A 24513-nucleotide genomic window follows, 5' to 3' on the forward strand; every position below is an offset into this window, starting at 1 on the left:
TAAAATAGACCCTCGCCACTTGTCTCCAACTAGATTCACAACTTTTTGCATGAAGGATTTTAATGGATTTGTATTCTTAGTGTTTAGTATTTTAGAAGAACATTTATTTTACAGATGATTATTTTCTATTATAAGATATCTCTCGACATATTTTATATATTTTTTTAATATAAGTATACTAGTTTTTAAAATTGGTAATATCCAAAATAAATGAGTATAAGAATTATTGCTCCTAAAAAAATGTCTTAATTCAAATGGAATGGCATGGAGAGGAAATATAAATTTCCTCAATATTTTTAGTTGAACTTGATTCCAAGATCTCTACGATCATTTCATTTATATTGTGAACTATTTTCATTTTTGTGGTTAGAAGAAGTGTAGCTAGATAAATCCAAGTTATGAGTGATTAAAATTGTGAGAGCATGAATGGTCTTGATTTATAGAACTCTTTTTTATATATAAAACTTAATGATATATAAATAAATTGCTTGTGCATCTAAAAGTTTCTTGTACATATGGTTTTTCATTGAATTTTATGAATTTGTTTATTTTCATACATGTGGCTTAATACTTTAAGCACCAAGTCTTTCATTATTTCTCTTAGAGGATAACATGGATCATGATTTACATTATGTGAATTGAGTCACTACATGGTTTGTGTTAATGGAGATTTATATGACTTGGTAATAATATTACATGATTAATAAATAAGAATAAAATACTAGTGGGAAGAGGAAATTAGGTACCATCAAGTATGTTAGAAAATTAATATTTCTTTAGATTGTTGAATCCTTTTGGATGGTATCATTATGAAAATTAAGTAGGTGAGGGATGAACTTTTCACAAGTAGAGAATAGATTATAATCCCCTACTTATCAACAAGTGAAGACCACTGACTTCCCTAAACACATGAATAAGATCTAGAACGCCACTACTAGACCCCATAGAAAGAGTGACATGATAAAATATGGATTAGAACTAATTTAATGAATCGCTACTTGAACTAAGAAGTAGTTGTAGTTGAAGAGGGAATTTAATTACTTAAAAATAATGATTTAAAGTATATGCATACCAATCTATTATATTCTAGGAAATTTAGGTTTGATATTTTGTTTGACGGTCTTTCAATTTTTTAAAGAGAATATTTCAAAAATAAGAATCCCTTTAAGAAATAAATAGAAAGAAGGTAACTATTACTACAATTTAAATGATGAGAGAAGTATTATTGGAATCACCTTTCCCACAAATCAAAGATAAAGCCAAAAAAGTATTTTTAATTAGATAGTGGGTAATAAATTAGGAAGTGCATAACATTTTCAAATAAAAATCTTGGATTAAGAAGCACATAACACACTGAAATAAAATAAAATAAGAAGTATCATTCTACCAATACAATCTAATGAGCCAATCATTGTACATGTACAAGAAATTCTTTTTACTTGTTCTTTCCATTTCTCCCTTTTGATTTTTGTTTCCCTTTGGGTTAGACTATTATTAGTTTATTAGTAGATATCTAGACATTTTTATTTTGAGCCTCATTGCAATACCTTTTCATCTTCTAAGATACATACTTAAACCATAAAATATATGTGATTTGTAAATTCTTCCTTATCAACCAACATGCTCCTTGTGTGTTGACTCATAGCTCACCTTGGTAAAGCTTTCTCAATAGCCCTAACCAAACAGCCAAAAACATTGAAGAATCCATTCCTTTCAAGAGAGTGTAAACATTGGTTTTGAATAGTCTTTTACATAGGTTACATTGTGGTTTGTAGGGTTTACAAATTTGTACATTGTTTAGGGTTTATGGTTGTTTTGTGTTGTTTAAATATCAATTTCATTTATAAAATATAAAACTAAAAAAAATTCTAAAATTTTAAATGAAAAAGTTGGAAAGCCATAATATCTAAACATAAACTCAGACCAAGCGAAAAATGTATTTCAAAGAGTAAGAGACTCTACCTAAAGGTGTAGCTAGCTAATAAGGCCAGCGAGATGAGGTGACAAGTGTGTGGCAATAGCACAAAACTAGGTACCCTTTCTTTGCACTTGATGTCTAAATGGTATCATTAGATAAAAATGAAATCACATATATATTTTTTTAAATAAATAGTTTTAGGAAATAGGTATCAATTTTCAAAATAATAGATAACTATTTTTATAGTAGGCTTTCTTCTCTAAAATCCAAACTTCCCCTTATGTAAACTCAACTTATTTCAATAACCCACTCTTTTGGGGGTATTTTCAATGCCATTCACAATTTAAGTTGAAAAATACTAAGAAAAATCTATGCCAATACTCTTAGTTTTACCCTAAGGAAAAATAAAAGAAAAAAATAATGTAAAAATCCCTAGATCATCTTGTATAAATAGTATGGAAGGTCAAGAAGGGTCAAGATTAAACTCTAAAACATACTAATGCTAGTCCATTAAGTTTGTGCAAGCTAGACTAGAGATCTATCCCAACAAATTATGAGTTTACTTTATCTAGAATTATTTTGTTAAAATATATTTTTCTCCACATTTTATTTATTTATTTATTTTAAGGCAATAGTAAAATAAACTTCATATCAATATTTAATATATTAACAAATAATATTGAAGATGTAACTACTAAATTAAGTGAAAGTAAATTAACATTTTAAGTATAAAATCTACTTATAACAATTAGTCAAATACATCTATCTAAGATAGATAACATAATTGTAAGTTTTATTGTGATCCCCACCCTTCAAATCACTATTATAAATGCTAAAAGTGTCCCTTTCTAATTTAAACAAAGGAAAATAAAACCTTCAAAACAAAAATTGATACACATTGCAAACTATTACTCAAGGAACCTACCACTTGAAATATTAATGCTAGTATACAACCTGGACAACAAATTACTAAAAACTCCACAAACATCCATTTATGCAACCATAGTAGATAATACCTTAGATGTGAAATATGTTTCTCTACATAATTATTTGTGATGATGAGATTGATTTATAGAATCATCATAGAAAATAGGGATACTGAAGTCACCTCTCATTCCCATCTTACTGTTGTTATGCAAAAATAGACATCCAACACCTTGACTCTTCTATATACAAATCCTCTAATTCCAACTTCTTATCATTCTTAAAAATAAATAAATTTACTAATTTAACACTTTCCAAAATTTCATAGTCATTTTATTTAATGATTAGTCTCCTACTTCAATTTCATCTCAACAAATTAATCTAGTAAAAGAACCTTAACAATCACAACTCTGAATTAAAAATAACAAGAGATAGGCTAGACAAAATCACATTGAATGTCAACCTTCAACCTATTTTTTGCTTCTATACCCCTCTCACCAAGTACACATTTGATGAACCTTCGTGCAACTATCAATTCTAAAGAAAGAATCTGTTGAAGTTGTCTATTTGATAAATAATATTTTTGTTTAAATTCCTTGCCTTTTTTGTGAGCCATATTGATAGTCATTCAACCCACTACACCTTGCAATCAAAAGACCACCCATATTTACACAACTCGACTCTATAAGTTATCACACCACAAGAAATAGACTTCCCTGGATGCATGGATAGTTTGTTAATTATGGGTAGCTTGGACAGCTGTTCGTCCTAACCCAAAAATAGCAGCATTAGATATGGGTAGTTTGGACAGTTGTTCATCCTGGCCCAGAAATTAGAAAATGGTTGTTTTTGTCAGATCCTATTGTTAGGATAATAACAATTGTTATTTAACAGTGGCTCTTTTTAGATGACACCTAATAGCCAAAATTAGTTATTGGTTATTGAGTTGTCTTAATCTCAGCCGTTGGTTTGAATTAATCTCGGTTGTTGGTTTTCCAATAGAGTAGTATAAAAAGGGGTCATGAGTCATTTAGAAAAGATGAAGTTTGTGAATTATTTGCAGAGTTAGCAAATAGTCTTGCGGTGTTCAAAAGGGGCGCAGTGATAGCATTGGGGATAGCAGTGCAAGAATATCAGCGGGAGAAATTGGGAGATTGTCGGAGTTCTGCCAGTGAGCGGCAAGGAATTTTGTATCTCTTAATTTGTTGAAGTTAATATATTTCTCATCTGCAATACTGGTTTTCCCTTCGGGGTTTTTCCAGGGACAATTGTCCAGAAATATCGTGTCATTGTGTTACATATTTCTTTCCGCCTATTTTTATTTGTGAAGTTGTAGTTGTGTTATTTTCCAATATTTGTTGATCAAATAATCTATTAAAGATAGGAGGTTAATAATCAGTAACTGCAATAGAATTTTCATATGGTATCAGAGCTAAGTTGAGGGTAGAAAAGGTTTACCCTAGGCAAGGAAAGAAATTGAAGGGTTATAAAATCTAGATTGACTTCTTTAGAATTATTATTTCTTTTATCCCTTGAGATGGCCTTTGCAGGTTTAAGAGACCAGGACAAATTAGATGAAGCCTCAAATTTTGGTGTCTGGAAAGCCAGAATTTCTTTATTGCTAGAAGAGAATGGTATCAAGGAATATGTTACCACTGTTGTGACTGTACCTACAGATGCAACACTTCTTGCAGCATATAAGAAGGATGATGCCAAAGCGAGGAGGATAATCCTTGATGGTGTTAAGGATCACATAGTTCCTCATATCTCAGATTTGGATAAAGGGAAAGCAATGTGGGACGCCATCTTGAATATGTACCAGAATGCAACCACCAACCGGAAGCTAATTCTCAAAGAAAAGTTGAGGAATACTCGGATGAACAAGGGAGAAGATGTTACATGTTACCTCACCAGGCTTAGACTTGTCAAAGATGAGTTAGCAGTTGTTGGAGATAAACCAAATGATGACGAGCTAGTAAGAATAGCCCTAAATGGGTTTTCTAAGCAGTGGGATGTCTTTGTTCAAGTTATTAATGGATGAGACACCTTACCAAGTTGGGATCGACTTTGGAGTGATTTCATTCAGGAGGATCTTAGACTAAGCCTTGTCAATGGAGCCAACAATAAGAGTCAGAAAAGTGAGGTGGAATAGGAAAACGTTGCCCTAGCGGGTAAAGGGAAAGCAAAGAAGGGATCTAGTAAAGGATCAAATCCACAAGGTGAGAAGAAGAAGAAGGATCTGTCTAAGATCAAATGCTTTGGATGTCATGAGTTTGGCCACTATGTCAGTGATTGCCCACACAGGAAGAAAGATAAGAAGGGCAAGAACCAAGTGGCAACTTCAGCAAGTGCAGAGGAGCTCTCTAGTATATTGGAGGATGAGTTTGCACTCATAGCTTGTATGGTTAGCTCAACCTCACAGAGTGTTTGGTATATAGACAGTGGGGCATCGTTTCATATGATAGGAGTTAGAGAGTACTTCTACAGCTACAAGGAGGAGAATACCAGAATCCAAATCTCTATGGGGAACTTGTCCAAACTAAACCTAGTTGGGAAAGGGACTGTTCAGTTTCAGAGGGAGAATGGTAAGATGATTACTCTTCATGATGTGTTGCATGTTCCAGGCTTAGGGATGAATTTGATTTCTGTATATGTCCTTCAAGACAAAGGGTACAATGTACTCTTTAGAGGAGCACATGTATTGATTAAGCATAAGGATTGTAAATCACCCATAGCTATTGGAGATAGGAGTGGTCGACTTTATAGGTTGCATTTTGATACTCCTAAGGCACTCATGAGCAACAGTAATCCTAGAGATCTTGGAGAGCTATGGCATAGGAGAATGGGCCATATACATCATGGAGCACTTAAATTGCTTCGTGAGACTGTGACAGGTGTTCCAGAGGTGAGCACAGAGCATGATGATATATGTAAGGGATGTGTGTTGGGGAAGTTTGCGAAAGCATCTTTTCCAAGAAGTGACACAAGATCTGAGGGTGTTCTTGATCTAGTACATTCAGATGTATGTGGAACTATGTCAATAAAGTCTCTCAGAGGGTATGAGTACTTTGTTACTTTTATTGATGATTTCTCTAGGAAGACCTGGATATACATCTTGAAGACCAAGGATGAGGTTTTCAGTCACTTCCAAGAGTTCAAAGCTCTTGTGGAGAATTCGACAGGAAAGAAGATAAAGGTTCTTCAGTCAGACAATGGAGGCGAGTACAAAGGAAATGAGTTCCGAGAGTTTTGCACCAAGGAAGGAATCAAGAGAGAGTGGACTGTTCCTTACAATTCGCAACAAAATGGAGTTGCTAAGAGGAAGAATCGGTCTATATCAGACGCTGCAAGAGCTATGTTGCATGACCAGGATATGCCTCATTATCTATGGGCAGAGGCATGCAGTACAGCAGTATACATACAAAGTAGAGCTCCACATAAGGTACTGGAGAAGATGACACCAGAGGAAGCATTCATTGGGAAGAAGCCAGATGTCAGTCACTTCAAGATCTTTGGGAGTTTGGCATATTGCCACAATCCTAAGGATACACGTACCAAGTTAGATCAGACTACAGAAAAGGGCTACTTTGTGGGGTACAATGAAACCTCAAAGGCATATCGGATATTTATTCCAGGGACCAGGAGGATTATAGTCACGCGTGATGTCAAGTTAATGGAGGACAAGGCATTTAGAAGGTCCAGAGATTTGCCAGCAAATGATCAGAGTGAGCAACCGACAGAAGCTCCAAGGATAGCTCAATTGAGTCATGGGCAGCAAAGCTCAAGTACAGTTACTAGTACAAGCATAGGCTCAGATAGTGAGAGTTCACAGAGTATGGAGCAACTGGTACAGTAGGAGATGCATCAAGAAGACATGGAGGTTGATGTTTCATCCTCTACAGTTGGTAGTAGGAATCATGAGGTTTAGTCGACACAAAAGAATACTCAGGAGTTAGTGGGTACTCCTAGGAGGAGTAGTAGACAACGAAAACAACCAGCCAGGTATGATGACTATGTAGCATTAGTTGGTCAGTTGGTAGATAGTGAACCTTCTAGCTATCAGGAGGCTGCACAACATCAGGTGTGGCAAGATGCAATGGTTGAGGAGTATACCTCAATAATGCAGAACGATGTGTGGGAAGTAGTTCCTAGATCAACAGATAGGGGTGTGGTTGGATCACGTTGAATCTATAAGATCAAGCACAGTGCAGATGGTAGCATTGATAAATACAAGGCAAGGTTTGTGGCAAAAGGGTTCTCTCAGAAGGAGGGAATAGACTATGAGGAGAATTTGCTCCAGTTTCCAGGTATACTTCTATACGAGCTGTAATTTCAATTCCAGCATAAATGAGATGGCAAATCCATCAGATGGATGTCAAGACAACGTTCCTCAATAGTGAGTTGAAAGAGGAGGTATACATAGAACAACCAGATGGCTTTGTAGTACACAATAAAGAGACCCACGTGTGTAGATTAAAGAAAGCTTTTTATGGACTCAAGTAGGCTCCCAGAGTGTGGTATGAGCGCATTGATAGTTACTTGTGGGAAATGGGCTTTGTGAAGAGTGAGGCAGATGCTAACCTCTACTACTTGGTGGTTGGGGGTGAGATTCTTATTCTTGTCCTATATATGGATGACTTATTTCTAACTAGTTCACTAGGGCTCATAGAGGAGTGCAAGAGGGACCTTGCAGTGGAGTTCGAGATGAAAGATTTGGGACTTATGCACTACTTTCTAGGCATGGAGGTATGGCAGACAAATGGAGATATTTTCCTTGGGAAAGGGAAATATTGCATCGAAATCTTGAAGAGGTTCAAGATGGAAGATTGCAAAGCCATGTCTACACCTATGATCACAAATTGGATGAAGGTAGACACATCTAGAGAGAAGGATGTAGATCCCACCTTATATAGGTAGTTGATTGGTTCTCTCATGTATTTGGTAATACCAGGCCAGATATAGCATTTGTAGTTAACTCTCTTAGTCAATTCATGGTTGAGCCAAAGGGAGTACATTGGACGGCGGCAAAGCATGTGCTGTGTTATTTGCGAGGTACAATCGAGTATGGGATTAGATATGCTCGAGGTGAAGGAATCAATTTGATGGGCTATACTGACGCAGATTGGGTAGACAGTACAACAGACAAGAAGAGCACTTCAGGGTGTTGTTTCAATCTAGGATCAGGAGTTGTCTCTTGGTTCAGTAGGAAGCAGAAGTCTGTGGCTCTGAGTTCTGTAGAGTCAGAATACATAGCAGCTAGCATGGCGACATGTGAAGTTATATGGCTTCGGAAGTTGTTATTAGCCTTGTTTGGTCAGAAGGTGGAGACTACAGTGATACACTGCGACAATCAGAGTTGCATTAAGTTGACTAAGAATCCTGTGTTTCATGAAAGGTCGAAACATATAGACTTCAAGTGTCACTTCATCAGAGATTGTGTACAACATGGAGTTGTTCAACTACAGTTTATACCTACAGATCAGCAGGTAGCAGACATTCTGACAAAGGCATTGGGGAAGGAAAAATTCATCTTCTTCAGAGAGAAGTTGGGTGTCATGCAAAACAACTTCCTTGCTAAGAGGGAGTGTTAATTATGGGTAGCTTGGACAGTTGTTCGTCCTAACCCAGAAATAGCAGCATTAGATATGGGTAGTTTGGACAGCTGTTCGTCCTGACCCAGAAATTAGAAAATGGTTGTTTTTGTCAGATCCTATTGTTAGGATAATAACAATTGTTATTTAATAGTGGCTCTTTTTAGGTGACACCTCATAGCCAAAATTAGTTATTGGTTATTGAGTTGTCTTAATCTTAGCCATTGGTTTGAATTAATCTCGGTCATTGGTTTTCCAACAGAGTAGTATAAAAAGAGGTCATGGGTCATTTAGAAAAGATGAAGTTTGTGAATTATTTGCAGAGTTAGCAAATAGTCTTGCGGTGTTAGAAAGGGGCACAGTGATAGCATTGGGGATAGCAATGCAAGAATATCAGCGGGAGAAATTGGGAGATTGTCGGAGTTCTGCCAGTGAGAGGCAAGGAATTTTGTATCTCTTAATTTGTTGAAGTTAATATATTTCTCATCTGCAGTACTGGTTTTCCCTTCGGGGTTTTTCCAGGGACAATTGTCCAGAAATATCGTGTCATTGTGTTACACATTTCTTTCTGCCTATTTTTATTTGTGAAGTTGTAGTTGTGTTATTTTCCAATATTTGTTGATCAAATAATCTATTAAAGATAGGAGGTTAATAATCAGTAACTGCAATAGAATTTTCACATAGTTAGCACTTTTATTATTTCTCACAAGCAACAATAACACTACTTAGTCATTGAGAATACCACCCATTCTTCCAAACATCTATGCCAATAAACAATGAAATGTTTAAGCATCAATCTTTAACTTAATTAAAATCAAGAGTCAAACATCTATTGCTCTTAAACAACATTCTGATTCCCTTTACCACCAAATCAAATGCTAAATCTTAGTCTCCCAATAGAAACACCAACAATTTGTAGATGACACTCTTCTTTTGGGAGAGGCTTCCATCACTGAAGCTAAGAGTTGTAGGACCATCCTCACTAACTATGCCAATGCTTCTCATCAAAAATTAAATTTGGACAAAAGTGCTCTCTACTTTATGAACACTAATCAATCTCTCCAAAACAAGATCAATAATATCCTTAATTGTAAGATTTATAGCCTCCCATATACTTATTTGGGGACCTCCCTCTTACTATTGGCAAGGTGGATGATTCGGTCTAGGTGGGCTTGCTAGAAAAATTCAGAGAAAGTTGGTTGGATGCAAAGGTGTGATCCTTAACAGTTCTAGGAAGCTTCAAATTCTAAAATCTTCTCTATAAAGTACCTCAGTTTACCTCCTCTCACTTTTTCACGTCTTGGGCTAAGAAATTAGATCAAATTCAAAGACGATTTCTCTGGGCTGGAGTGGAGCAATGAAACAAAATGTCCCTTGTTGATTAGGAAATTTTTTTCTATACGAAACATGTTGGGGGATTGATTATTAGAGGCTCCAGGCCCCTCAATGAAGTGTCATTGGCTAATATTGGCTAGAGACTCTTATCTGAAGCTACAAAGTGGAATTCAATTATTTTAAAATAGCTATCTCGATGGGAGAGCTCTGTTTTTCCTGGATTCAAATTTTGCGACTAGAGGATCTCATATCTGGAATAATATTCTCAAGACTCATGACCTACTCTTTAAAGGCTTGATTTGGCAACCTGGTAATGGCCAAAACATTCATTTCTAGAAAGACTTGTGGATCTCCCCCATCCTGCTTGAATTTCATCCTATTTGTGCATCAGTTGAAGTTGATCTTTCTAGTAGGATTGGGACCCGCCTCTATAGCTACTAGGTCCCTCTCTCGTCTCCTATGGAGTGATATCTCAAATCCCTTGACTTCTCTCAACCATTGAAGTGTGTTGTGGAAGAGCTTCTCAATTTTTTTAACATTGTCAGATTTAACAGAAGAGACGAAGATGATGTTTTAGTTTGGGTTCCCTCAAAGGATGGTAACTTCATGGTTAAATATGACTATGAGTTTGCCTCCCTCTTCGATGCCCACCTTCAAGAGGGACTTTATGGTGGACTATCTATCATGGTAGAATAGTAACTTTGGATAACCTCAAGATGCATGGATTCTAGCAGGCCAATAGATGTGTGTTTTGTGAAAATGAAGGAAAGTATTGAATATCTTTTGTTCCATTTTTATTTTTCCTAGAATATTAGACTAAAGTTTATTGGCATGTTTTTTATGGACTAGGTTTGGAACTCTGATACTAAGGATATTCCCTTGGGTGGTTTTCCCTCCAGTCATCCCCTATCTCTTGAGATTTGGAGGCAATCCTTCTTTCACATTGGTTGGAGTTTGTGGAAAGGGTGGAATAATATAATCTTCAGGGAAACAAAGTGTAGATGGGAAGAGCTATTCAATAGTATCATTTCTACTATTAAGGAGGATATGATTTGTTTTGTGAAGCATAAACATTCTCACCCTCCACTTTCCTTAGATTGGGTGATTGCTAGATCTTGGGATATTTTGTCAACTCTATCTAGTTTTTTTACCTCTCTTATTGGATTTTGTAATGCTATTAAATAGACCCCCTTGACACCGATTGGCTTAAGTTTAATTTTGACAGGTCTTCTCATGGAAGCTTGGATCGCGTCAGAGATTACTTTAGTGGCGAATATTCTCCAATGGCGAATTTTTCACGTCGATGACCTAGGAAATGGCAAATATTTTGTACCGACTGGGGGTGGCCATGTTGCCAGAACATTATCGATTTTCATCAAATTCACGGCCCGATCGCAATATGTTTTATGTAATTAAATATTTCTATACGAGAATTTCACCAATACAATATACGGTGGACACACGGTAAATTTAATTTTTTCACCTACACTCTCTGAGGTTGCCTTAATAGACGACCATAATTCGCCTATATGCATATGAATATTTGTTATCCAGGAGGACCCAAGTCGCCTGGCATTTTGTTGGCACGTGTCTCCATTCACCCCAATTTTTGCCAACTATATTGTATTTGCCAATTATTTGGACGACCCATAATCACCTTGAAAATTACATAAGTCGTGTTATAGTTAAGTGGGATTTGCCAAATATTTGTATACCATATAAAATTCCTGCGGAATTTTCTATATAAGGATTGGTATAAATAAATTCAAAGATCATATCTATCTCTACACAATCTGGTGGGTTCTAGGCTTTGAATTCGGATCAATAGAGAAGGTTTAGACAAAAGAAAATCATTGTTGTTGACTGCATTGGCGACTGCTAGTGACCTAAAGGTGAGCGATCATATTTTTGAAGTGTTATAATATTATTCTAAATTTATCTATATCTGTTTGCACTATTGAGTTCATTCTTATTCTGTGGGGACCCGTCAATGCCAAGTGGTCAATTGGGAGATTCAGACCTCAAACATCTAGATTGTAGGTCGTAGGGCCAATGAAACATATATTATACTCTATAGTCTATTATTACTTCTTCAACAAATTGATATTTTTTTCCAGCCTTTATTTCATTGGAGATGTCAAACACAAAAAAGGGTAGGAAACTTGAATGTGGGGAAGGCCATGAGAGGCCAAAAAATGCAGAACGTTGTCTTTGTACTTTGGCTTTGGAAAAGATTGTGGTAAAAATCGGGAAGGTACATCATCACAAGTACAAGTACAAATTTCACAACCTACACCGCATGTTGAAGACATTGGCGAACTTGATATCTCAGATCAGGATGATCTTGAAGAAGATTATCTCGTAGATACCCAAGTTAGCCTGAATGATATAATAGACTTGGAAGATAATGCCATAGATAATAATGCGCGAAAGGGGAAAAGAAAAGCCAGATCAAAAAAGGATCTACCAAAATCAAAAAAAGGATCAGGAGTGGGATATGTTAGTGAGGAATTTTCAAGTTAATTGGGCATCAAAGTATCTATTCATTGAACCAATGGAGAATCCAATTGAAGATGAGCCTCCAATAAAATGCAGGTGTAAGATTTTCACTTGGAAATATAACAAGGAAATTAGGTTGCAGCTAAAATTTGACACCATAGAAAAGCATATGGGTAAAGTTTATGAAAAACAAATGATAGACGGAGTTGAAAAATCAGTGATAAGATGGAAAACAAAGGGGGAATGTAAGCATGTGAGGAATGTCGAAGAGTATTGTTTTCATGAGAAAACACAGATGAAGCCTACTAAAGTTAAAGGTTCTATTGAAGCTAGTTTTGGAAAAACAAAGCAAATAGAACAACTAGGAAAATCTGTTCAGTTAAGTGTTGTTTTTAATATTTGAGCAGAGGGTGTGCTCTGACAGATTTCCCATCCATGAGTGGTTTATTACACTTTTGAAAGTTCCTAACTATCCTAATAGTCATTGGTTAGTAAATAATGGATGGGAATGGGAAAGTTGTCTTGTTGAGGTTGAAAAAGAAGATGTAAAAGAAAAAATAAGAGAGTCAAACTTTATTGCATTTTCTTTAGATGAAGTTACGACAGTAGAAAATACTTTGTGGGTATGCATGCATGTTTATACTATAAAGAATCATGCCCGCTAACCTCATCTACTATTTGTTGCTAAAATGAAGGATATTGCAACAACAGAAAATTTATTTCAACTAGTAAAGAGATGTTTAATTTTATATGAAGGTATGGATGACATGACTATTGCCAAAAAATTGGTGTGTGTTGGAGCAGATGGAGCTTCAGTAATGCAATGTCCCATGAACTGTCTTTGTACAAAGATTGAAACTTCTTTTGTACCATACATTACTGCAATTCATTGCATGGCTCACAAAATGAATCTAGCTTTTGGAATTGTGAGCTAGTATGCTTCAGTTAAAAAAATTGAAATTTTAATCAGAGAGCTCTACTCACACTTATGTCGAAGTCCCAAGCGATTTATGCAATTTCAACACTTTGTTGATGGAAAAAATGATGGGAGCAAGCTTCTCAAGGATAATGATACCAGATGGATCTCTTTGGATGGTCCAGCACATCAAGTTTTTTTAGAATATCCATCCTTGATTGGAATATTTCACACAACTCGCGACGAATCAATGCAACAAAAATTTCCTGACCTTCTTCGGAGGTTAAGTAATCTAGAGACACTCTTAACTTTAGCATCTCGTTTGCCCATGCTAGAGGAAATGAGTAATATTATGAAGGCTTCCCAAAAAAGAGCTATGTATATTGTAGAATATGCTATGCTGCATAAGTTGACATGCATGGCCCTCAACAATCTCTATCGAAATCAACCAACACTATCTGATGAAAAATTTGTTAAGTGGTAGACACTCACAGATTTGAACAATCCTGATAACTTTTTACAAATCGGTGCAAATGGGGAGGTGTGTGCCAATGTATAGGGAGTTGAGATACTAGTGCACTTCTATGCCATGGTCGACCCCGAGGAACCAGGAAAGCACCCCAAAAAGCAACTAGCAAGAGTTACAAGGGAAGATTTCAACAAGATTGTTGAGTTTGTAACTACTTCTTTGAAGAAAATTTCCTATGATCTTTCCTCACATATTAGAAGCAGATTCCCTCCTGACAACCTACTCGAAGCCATGTCTATTGTGTTTCCTCAATATTGGAGCCTCAATAGTGCAAATGATTTTCGAAGTAAGCTATTGACTTTGATAAAATAATTTTGCATATCCAGAGAATTGAATGGAGTAACTATAAAAGGAATATTAGACGAAACTCGTCTTAGAGAGAAATCATCTCGTTTTGCATACACTATGAGGGAACAATATGGCAGAATGGAGAACCCCCACGAAGAGGGATCAGTAACAAGGCTTTGGAAATATATAGATGAGAACATAGTGTTGCGTGATTCAATACTAGAATATTTGAAGCTTGTTGATTTATGTCTTACCATGATATTGTGTTCGATGGAAGATGAGAGAGTTTTCATTGCTTTGGGGTTCCTAAAATCAAACCTAAGAAACAAACTAGACAAAAATTTGGAAAATTGCTTGAGGTTGTATACATCTAGGTATGATGTCCACACTTTTCCTTACGATAGGGCATTGAAAATATGGAGGTCCAAATGTGAAAGAAGAGGTTTGGGCAACACTTCAAACCAAAGTGTCAGTGGGACTATTCACTCATGTATTGGACCTACTGGTAGCATTGAGATGCAATTCAGCGAAGGTATGAAGACTCAGAGTGAAGAAAACACAGACAAGAATCAAGAAAGCTCTGAGTTTGATGAGGATGAATGGCAACTATAAGAGATCGGTATTTATTAATCTTATTATTGTATCTCATCATTCATATTACAAAAGCATATTATTATGGTTTATAACTTGATGATATTTTATGAGTGTCAACTTTTTGCAATTAGAATTTAATATTCATTTGTAATTGTATTTTTCAACTTTCTATTTCCAGATTTAAAATAACATAGTAAAAGACCATAATGTGTTTATTGATACTGAGATGTTTATTTAGACATGTTGAGAACTTAGATTTTCATTAATTCTTTCAAAATATAGTCATATGATACAATTCATTCAATACACTCTATGTGATTCTCCATGCAAAAGTCAATACAAAGTTTTAGATTCCTTTGCAAATGGCCCTGAATTCCTTTTTACAGAAACAAGGGAGCAACAACAGCTTCAGGTCGATTTACAACATGTGAAGACTCAACATCAAAATCAATTACTAAGGCACTGAACATTGAATATATCATCCCGACTGCCATTAGTATCACAAAATCAACACAAATTTACATGGCCATCATAGGCCAGATTATCAACTTAGCAATTTAAGAACTGATACATGTCTCTTGTTCAAAAAATAGAGTTCAAAATTAAATATTAATTCAAGCCATGACAAATTAAGTATAGATAATAGCAGTGCCCAAAACTTAGTAATCAGAAATAGAGAAATGCAGAAATGTTAAAACTTGGGAGAATTTGAGAATACAAATTTACAGGTAGAAGGTTTACACCATGCATCATAGATTCATAGGCTGGATTAGGAATAGAGAGTGCTGGTTTTTTCCTGTTCATAAAACAAAGTTTTTTCAAGCGATGTTGGAAATTCCAAACAGAAAAAACATAAAACTTTGAAATTAAGAGTAAAAGCAAAAAATTGTGCAATACATATTATGATTCTTGAGATTTATGTGCTAGTTTTTGTAGGGTACTCCACCCTTCGTTTGATGGAAGGTTAGTATTCTTTAAACTATGGAAAGTCAATTGCAACTTCGTCAACAATCCATATTTAGAAGAGTGACTTTGACATCACTGTTTCACCCAATACCGCATTCAAAGTTGTAAATGGTTTGATGAATTCCAGAAAGCTTTGGGGAGTTGTGTTCTTAGGTAGCAAGTCTAAATCATACTTCTTTTTTCTCCATGCTTTTTTTGTAAGCTTCTTTTCCAATGAATTTATTTGATGGGTCAACGGACTTATGCAAACCAAGTGTAATCAAAGTAGTTGTCTTTTCTTGCAGCTTCAATATCTTTTAGCCATATTTATCCATAACTTCTGGTGTTTGCCTTAGTTTATGGCATTTTTGAAGGATAGATGATGTCTAAATTGTGGCATCAATGCGGTTGTTAATTCCCTTAGATGCCAAATATTTGTCACTGGTACTATAGACTACTTGCAAAATTTGTTTTGCCATATCCTATTTTGAATAAACATGTATGCTCTTCTCAATGTGCCCTTTGATTTTCAAATAAATTAATCTCAGACTTTCATTCAATTCAAACCATTCACACAACTTGTCACTCCTCTGCATTATTTGTCCCCAAATGTTTTCTTGTATATACTTTGTTGTATTTTTCATATTATCTTTAAATCTATCCTCTGAAGTTTTAATTTTATCATTTGCATTGTGCGGGTCTTCTTTAATTTGTGCACATTTTTTCTTTCTTGATCTACTTCCTCTTCCAAATGTTTTTCTTTTTCCTTCTCATGATCCAATAGGTCCTATATTTTTCTTATTTTGGCAGCAAGAAACTCATAATTTTTGTATAATTTTTGAAAACAGGCTCTTTCATCATCAATTTTTTAACTGCTTTTAACTAGTTTTTCCCTCAGTTCCTTCAATTCGGCCTCCATCTTTTCTTGCTCTGCAATTTCTACTGCAGAGCCCAAATTTTTTATCCTTTTCTGTAAATCATTGCACTTGTTATCTGTTGCTTTCCTCTTTTGATTTTTTCGTTTGTCAGGTCTGCCTATAACTTTTCTATTTGTTTCTCCAATTTATTTTTTTCTCTCTCCACCTTTAGCAGTGAAGTGTAGACCAGTTTGCTATTCCTTTTTGACACACTAATTTTGTCCACATTTTGTACTTTCAAAAAATCCATTTAGAGGGTGCTAACTTGAAATTCAAAGGGATCTATCTGACTATGTGGTGGATTTTTATCTTTCTTTGGGGGCATAACAACTATGAACTCCATCATATCTTTGTGTGGATCATATGTTGTAAATACCCCGTTCCTTGCAGGTTGTTCCTCTAAAACTTCAGTCAGGGCAACCCTCTGCAATGCTCTCTCTTTTTCTTTATTTGCATTTGTTGTGCGTTCAAATTTTTCATAGTAATCAAAAAATTGAAAATTTGGGCTTGCTGAAGTAATTGAATGTTTGAAAGGTGAAATAGCAGAGGCTCGAGTTCCACCTATGCCTATGGTTTTAACTAATGCATTATGAGGAGTACCAACAACCATTCCTGGTCCTGTCCCACTGTCTCTTGCACGTGTAGTTTTTTATAGTCTTTTGAGGAGTTTGTTCTGAAGCTGTAAAAGATAGATTTGTAGCGACAGTGACACTTGATATAGGATTCTGAATAGTATGAGTATCTACCACTAGTGGCCTCTCGCAAGAGATATTTTTTTGTTGCACTTGTCCAACACCAAGACAACTAGTATCAGTAGTAGTACCCATGCCAACCCCACCAATCGCAGTGGCACTTGACTAAACACTAATATGAATACTATCCCCAAATTCCCCACCAATGGCAGTGGCACTTGATTCACCACCAATGGGAATACCATGATGTGGTGGTGGTTGTGGATTTGAACCTCTAACAAATGCAAGTGGACTTGGAGGGTAATGAGTAGTACCTTTCCGTGATGAATCTGACGAATCAAGTCCAATGATTGGTTTAACAGGAGCTTTTGATTTTGAATCTGATGGAAGTTGTACCTCAAGTAGAAACCAAATGCCTTCTCCTTTGGGACCTACACCACCACCTTCAAAACCCATTTTTTCCACAATGTTTTCCCCTTTGCTATATTTTTCTTTCATGCACTCATTGAATTCACCTAATATTGTAGGGACTGTAGTAGTTGTTGAAGTGGCCTCAACCTCATACTCATTTTCATCATCAATCATGCTATATGTTGTCGTGGGATGCTCCATATTCCACAATTTGCTAAACTCTACGTCCTCATCGATGGTCTCAAAATCTGCACTGGTCTTTGTTTCACCGAGATTCTTCCTCATATTCCAAAAATCTTTATTTTGGTTTGAGTCCAAAATGCATCTGTACATTCTTGCAAAATTGTTTTGGGAATAGATTTGTTAGATGGATTGGCAGATTTTTGGTAGAAATTGTAGGACCTCCTATTTTGGATGCCCTCCTCTGTTGTCCTGAGTGTGTGCAATGTCATAATTTGTGATGACAATTCTTCTATTGAAATGTTATTGTCAGCGACAATTTTCTCCATCTCTTTTTTTACCTCATCCCAGGAGTCCATGTTTCTAAGATTTTCTAGCAATGGTTTACTTTCATGTTGACATAATGCTGAAGAGTTCCCATTTTTCTTAAGCCTTGCTTGAAGTACACTGATTGAATCATACTACCAGAGACCCTCATCACCAAAGCTAAAATCTGTCAAAACATCATGTGCCACATTGAATGCTTTTCTCTCAAATGTGAACCCTCCACATGAGAAAGGCAAGGAAGGAAATATGCTCTTCTTTTGCTGACCATGAAAGTGCCTATCTATGCTCTCCAACTGCCGTACATATTCCAATGAAAATGCCCTCTTTGTCACATGTATTTAAAGTCTATAGGGTTTTATTGTTGATCCGTAAAACCTTAACACGATGTATTCTTCCATGAAGAACCAGTAAGCCAATTGTATTTAACTTCCGAGTTGAATGCAACCTCTACAAGATACAGGCGATCTAGGCATTGGAGTGCTTGTAATTTCATTATACATTGGTGCCAAAAAGAAGTCCACAAAATGGTTGTAGTTCTTTTTGTTATCATGCATCCTTATCTTAGGTGTCCATTCATATATTGAACACTCTGTTCTGTTTCAAGTCTTCTCATCAATCTTATCGTTCACAATGTGAAGATTGTTGGTCTTGAATATTGCATGATACTTGGATAGAAGAATATAACACAAGTAGGATGAGAACTTAAATGTCTTACATGAACCTTTTTTTATCATTAGGAATTGTTTTTGCATGGATTGAACAACGTGCTCAACAAAATTATATCTTACTGGTTGACTTACACAATGGATATTAAAAATTATTCAAGAAGGCTAGCACCCACTTCCCTATCATTTTCCAATCCTAGGCAAAATGTCAGCAAGAAAATAGTATCCCAAACCCATGAAACAAAAATGTTGCAATCATAAGGATGCTTATGATTCCGATCCAACGGAGTGCCACACATTATTAGAGCTCTGATAAATGAATCTCTATGACTTGGATCGAGACTCTCATAATTCTCTGCCTGCTTTCCTAGGTCAATGTGGATGTTTGAGTTTTTTGCTTCAAACCCTAGGTTCAACAAACGAGCAAATTATCCCTCGTTTATGGATAGAATTTCCTCTTTTGTATTTTTATTGACAATTGCTTTTTTATCTTCATCATAATTTTTGGCCCAAACCATGACAAATTCAGAGCAAGGGAATACTTCAGGTAGCACCATTCTTCCCAATCCAGCATCCCACGATGCGATTTTATTTGTTCTTTGTTTTAATATTGTGTTGAAAAGAGTAAATTTTGCCCTGTTTGAATCTGCCACCTTATTAGACAATGCATATCTATTTTCTATGATAGCCTTTTCACTATGGATAGCAAGGTCGTAAATATCATGGTATTCATCAATGAAACCTAGTGTTTTAACCAGTTCGGTTAGGTATATTTTTTTATTCACTTGGCTTCTTGTTGAACTACCGATTCCCAATTTCCCCATTGCTATTACTATTAATAATTGAAAATAATGCTAGATACAAGCTTGAAAATGATAACCCTCAAATTGAACCACGAGATTAAAAAAAATAAAAAAACATGTGATGTAGGTGTTCTAGATTTTACCTAGAATTTATATTTCACTAGATTGGCACAGACAAACTCTGTTGCATTCCTCAATCTAGTAGTCGTTTCTAAATCTCCCTGGATTTACTGGTTTGTCCATGAAATTAAATACGATTATGAGTCACTTGTTTTGAAAACACTGAAAAGTTCAAAAGTAATACCTAAAGGGCAAAATTTCTAGAATCCTGTTGTAATTTTATAAATTATTATTAATATCTATTTTCCGCCGAAGGACAAAACATTCATTGCTTCAGTCTAAATTATGAGGACAATGAACATGTCACCAGACTCGAGTGATGAGTCACTTTTCCAGACTGTTTTTGAAGTCTTTTTAATCCTTTTTAACTCATGCCCGAAATAGAGCTTAATTATAGTTAATTAAATGTAAAACATTCAATTCCGGGTCAAGTTCTCAAAAATGTGTTTACTTCCCACATTCGGGCCGAAATCCACCCTAATCCATTGATCTGTGCTCATCCAACGAACGATGGTATATGTTGTTAGTTGGTGTGGGTCCCAGGACTTTTGCCATTTTTTGGCCACGTCACCAGACTCGAGTCACTTTTCGGGAATGGTTTTGAAGACTTTTTAATCCTTTTCAACTTCTACCCAAAATAGAGCTTATTATAGGTAATTAAGTATACAATTACAAATTTAAAATTTAAAAAAGTTAATTAATTTTTTATCATTTATGGAAGTCTTCAGTTAGAAGTTTGCAAAAAAATTATCGCTCCCACATTCGGCCCAAAATACACCTCCTATTGTTGATCTGTGTTCATCCAATGGACGACAGTGTCCTTTGTCAATTGTCATGGGTCCCATTATACATAGGATTTCTGCCACCCAAACGCCACGTCACCTGACACTTCATCGTCCCATGGGCCATAACTTTTCTTTCCTGACAGTGTTCAATGACACGTGTTTCCGGTGAAAGTTTGCAAAAAAAAATAGAGATCCCACATTCGGCCCGAAATACACCTTAAGTTGTTGATCTGTGCTCATCCAACGAACGACAGTATCCATTGTCATTTGTCGTTCGTCCCATTATCAATAGGATTTGAATATGAATTAAAAATATAAATTTATAATGAACTAGATATATAATTTAAATATGTAATTTCAAAAGTTGCATGATATTTAATTTTTTTTAATTGATAATTTTTGTATTTTATTACTTGAAAATAAAATATTACAAATATGCAAGTATAGGTGGTATAGTAAAACCACCAGAGTTCTACCACCGCAAAAAACATCCCCAAGGGCCAAAACCACCATTCCCAACAAAAAAATAAAACCCTACTACATGCAAAAACCCCAGAATTTTAATTTGGCATACCAAAATTTGTAGCAGACATCCCCTCATACATACAAAATTTGGGGAGAAAACGGACATGGAACAAAAAGATACAAACAAACAATACCAAACACCACTGACCATAGCAGGATTAAACCAGAAACGGCCTGTACTCTAGGTCATCATAGAATTATGAGAGCCGATTCATTGCTTGGGTAGTCTTGGGTCTTGGTCGCAACTCTCGACCCACCACTACATGTGCCACTTCATGAAGGATTGTTAAACCTCATCACACTGCATCAACCTTGCAAACATTTTGAAGGCCTTCCACCCACACCAAGAAAGAGCTTTGTATCTTGCCTTCAAATGATCATCATCCCATCGAATGAGTGGTAGCGGCGCCACCGGACCAGCCACCTCTGCCTCAAGAACAATGCCTACCTTGGGACCACACAACCACACATACTATCCAGATTTAACAGGTAGTGCCCATCAATTACAATTCTTAGGGCATTTTTTACCTTGTCCACCCCGTCCTCAAATTGGAAACCCCAAGATGCAATCAATGAATATACCATCATGTTTGTCCAATAGTGATGACCTACATGGACAATCTCCTCTCCCAACAACATTTTCACACTCTCGTACAACCACTCATCCTTAAACAAGAACAAACCTTTCAGCCTCCTGTTCGTAAATCATCCGAGAGATGGGACTAATTTCTTATCAGTATAGAAGGAGAAATTGGCTTCCATGCTTCTTAAGAAACCCAAGAAAATGCTGAAACTGTAGACAATATGATACCAAGAGTTTCAATCCACCCAAGATTTAAACACCTCTCACTCAATTCTAATTTCTAACATCTAATGGCGGGGCCTATCAGCATTAATCACAAACTCTGCCTTCATTCCTCCACATGCACTAGTTCAACCGCATAATTCGTTCGCACAAGCTGACATTAAAGTCACATAAAGGCTAAATATTAACCATTCACTTTTAGTGATGTGCGTACCATAGGTCCATAAAGCAATATCACTGCATATCCGTTGTCAGTTCTCGTGGGTCCCATTATACATAGGATTTATGCCACCCAAACACCACTTCACTTGACGCTTTATCGTCCCATGGGCCATAGCCTTTTATTTCGTGTCGCTGTTCAATGACACGTATTTTGGTGTTCAATGTGCATGTATCTAGTTTGTTGGACTTTTTTTATATATTGAAATTATACAAAAAAAAATTACAAGTAAGTTGGAGTTTTAATTCACTTGGTTTTCGTCAGATAAACATCTTTTTTTTAATATTTATAATCAATGTACAAATAATTAATGAAACGAACTGGATTTTTTTATATATATTAAATATAGAGGAAGAAAAATTACATAAAAAGATCACAGTGTGAAATTTATTTTCATTGTTTAACAAACTTAGCTCATAGACAAAAAAAAATGTAGCTCATAGACATTGCGATCCTTATTGGATGCTATCACTTGCAGCCAATCCCTAACATTATGTTTTTTTAAATACTTCTTTGTCAAGCACTTCAACTATCTTTTACAAAAGGTCGTCTCAGAAGTGACACTGAGTTTGTTCTTTAACTTTAGAGAGGAAATTAGAATAGACTTGCTATTTTTTTATGGTGAAAATTAAATCTTATATCCACATAAATTAATAACTATTTAAGCTATTTCAAAACATAATGATTATGCTAAGTATCCTGCCATGACATGATGGCAACAACAAATAATAAAATGCAATAGAAAGCATTTTTATATCCATAAGAGGCAAACTGAAATGAACTGGAATTTGCAAAATTATCATTAATATATATGTTTCGCAAATTTACATTTTTTACATGTCGGAGTCCCTCAAAAAATTTAAAGCCAAAATGAGTGAGGTTATGAGGAAATAGCCAAAAAAATAAAACTACTAGGGGGTTGGGGCTAGGGCACAAGTAGTGGACACATTCATGGTTTACCCTAAGAATCTTGCCCTCCCTCTATGTATAATTCTTTAGACATTATAAGCTATGAGAATTCTTCAAGCCAACTGTAGTATGGAAAGTCATCCAGGAGGAACCATTTACGGAGAAAGTCCCTACCAATTTGTGCCCATTTATTATGACATGTCAACTGCTTCACATTCAGGTTCAAAAGAAACGGTTGCCTATCCAGTGTTTGGTCAGGGAGGAGAATCTTGGTTAATTTATTCACCCAAGGGATCCCCACCCTTACTTCTGCAAAGATGACACCAATAACGTCGTCTCCAAGGAAGTCTTCTTTAAACACCTTCCTTAACAACATTAACATATCCACCTTGTCTCCTTCGAGGTCTAGAAGAGACACCAAGAACTGGGACGTAACGTCCATGTTAACACAGTATCTATTTTTATTACACAGAAACTCTTTGCCCAACACCATCCTCACAACCTCATTAGTGAACATCCCAACCTCCTTACAGATTGATTGGAGGGTTGGGTCTCTAATGGAGCCCAAAAAGGTCCTCTGGTCCTCCACAAAAATGCTTCTCAAGAAGATAGGAGTGTCCATCTTGAGAAATCAGAATACCAAATTATACAGCCTGAGCCTATAGACCTAAACCAAAGGCAGAATTTAAATACTATGAGCTTAGACGATTTATCTACCAAAGGCTAATTGAAGATGAAAGAAGCAGAGATCGTCTATAAATAGTTGAAGCTCTTGATCGTAATAATTCCTTCTCTAACCGTATTAATGATAACACAATAATAAACAGTGAGCACCAAACCGGTACTGAGAGGTGGGGGTGAATTAGTACAGATATAAAAAACTTTTTCTGAACCAGTTTGACTACAAACAATGAACTTGACTAGCAATCACTAACACCGGTCATAAACCAAATTACTACTGGTTAAGCACAATGAGACTGTGAAAGATATAAACTAGAAACACTTATCTTTGCACACAACCTACACCCTCATTTCCACATTATCCTTGTGCATAGACAGGTAATCTATCATCAGAAATATAATAACTTGCTAGATCAACATGATTCACCGCTTGACAGAAAACAACATCGCATCACATGAAAAAGACAACACATATGAAACACATTTTTCAAGTGGAAACCCAACTAGGAAAAACCACGATGGGGATGAATACCCACAAGCTATTTTTGAACTCTTTAGAAGTTCACTCTGTTAGAAGCCTAGTCTGGTTAAAGACTCTTACAACAGGTTCTATTAGGACCGATCCTGTTAGGGATCACCCAGTTAAGGGATGGCTAGAATACTCGGTTAAGGGTTAAACCCTGTTAAGGGTTACCTTGTTAGATAATTTTATGAACTCAATGGCTTTGAGTCGCCCTGTTAAAGGATTTACAACAAGTTGGTTAAAGCTACCCTGTTAAGGGATTTTCCAACTGTTGAAGTGATTAGAGATCAACAAGTATTACAATGATCTGGTAATAGCACTCAATGCCAATGCAAACCCATTTTAGTTCCTTTCTTCTGCATACACACTCTGCGGGTATCAACCCTCTTATTTGGCCTAGCAAGAATCATG

The sequence above is a fragment of the Cryptomeria japonica genome, chromosome 8 (assembly GCF_030272615.1).
Source record: "Cryptomeria japonica chromosome 8, Sugi_1.0, whole genome shotgun sequence".
In the NCBI taxonomy this organism is placed as follows: domain Eukaryota; kingdom Viridiplantae; phylum Streptophyta; class Pinopsida; order Cupressales; family Cupressaceae; genus Cryptomeria; species Cryptomeria japonica.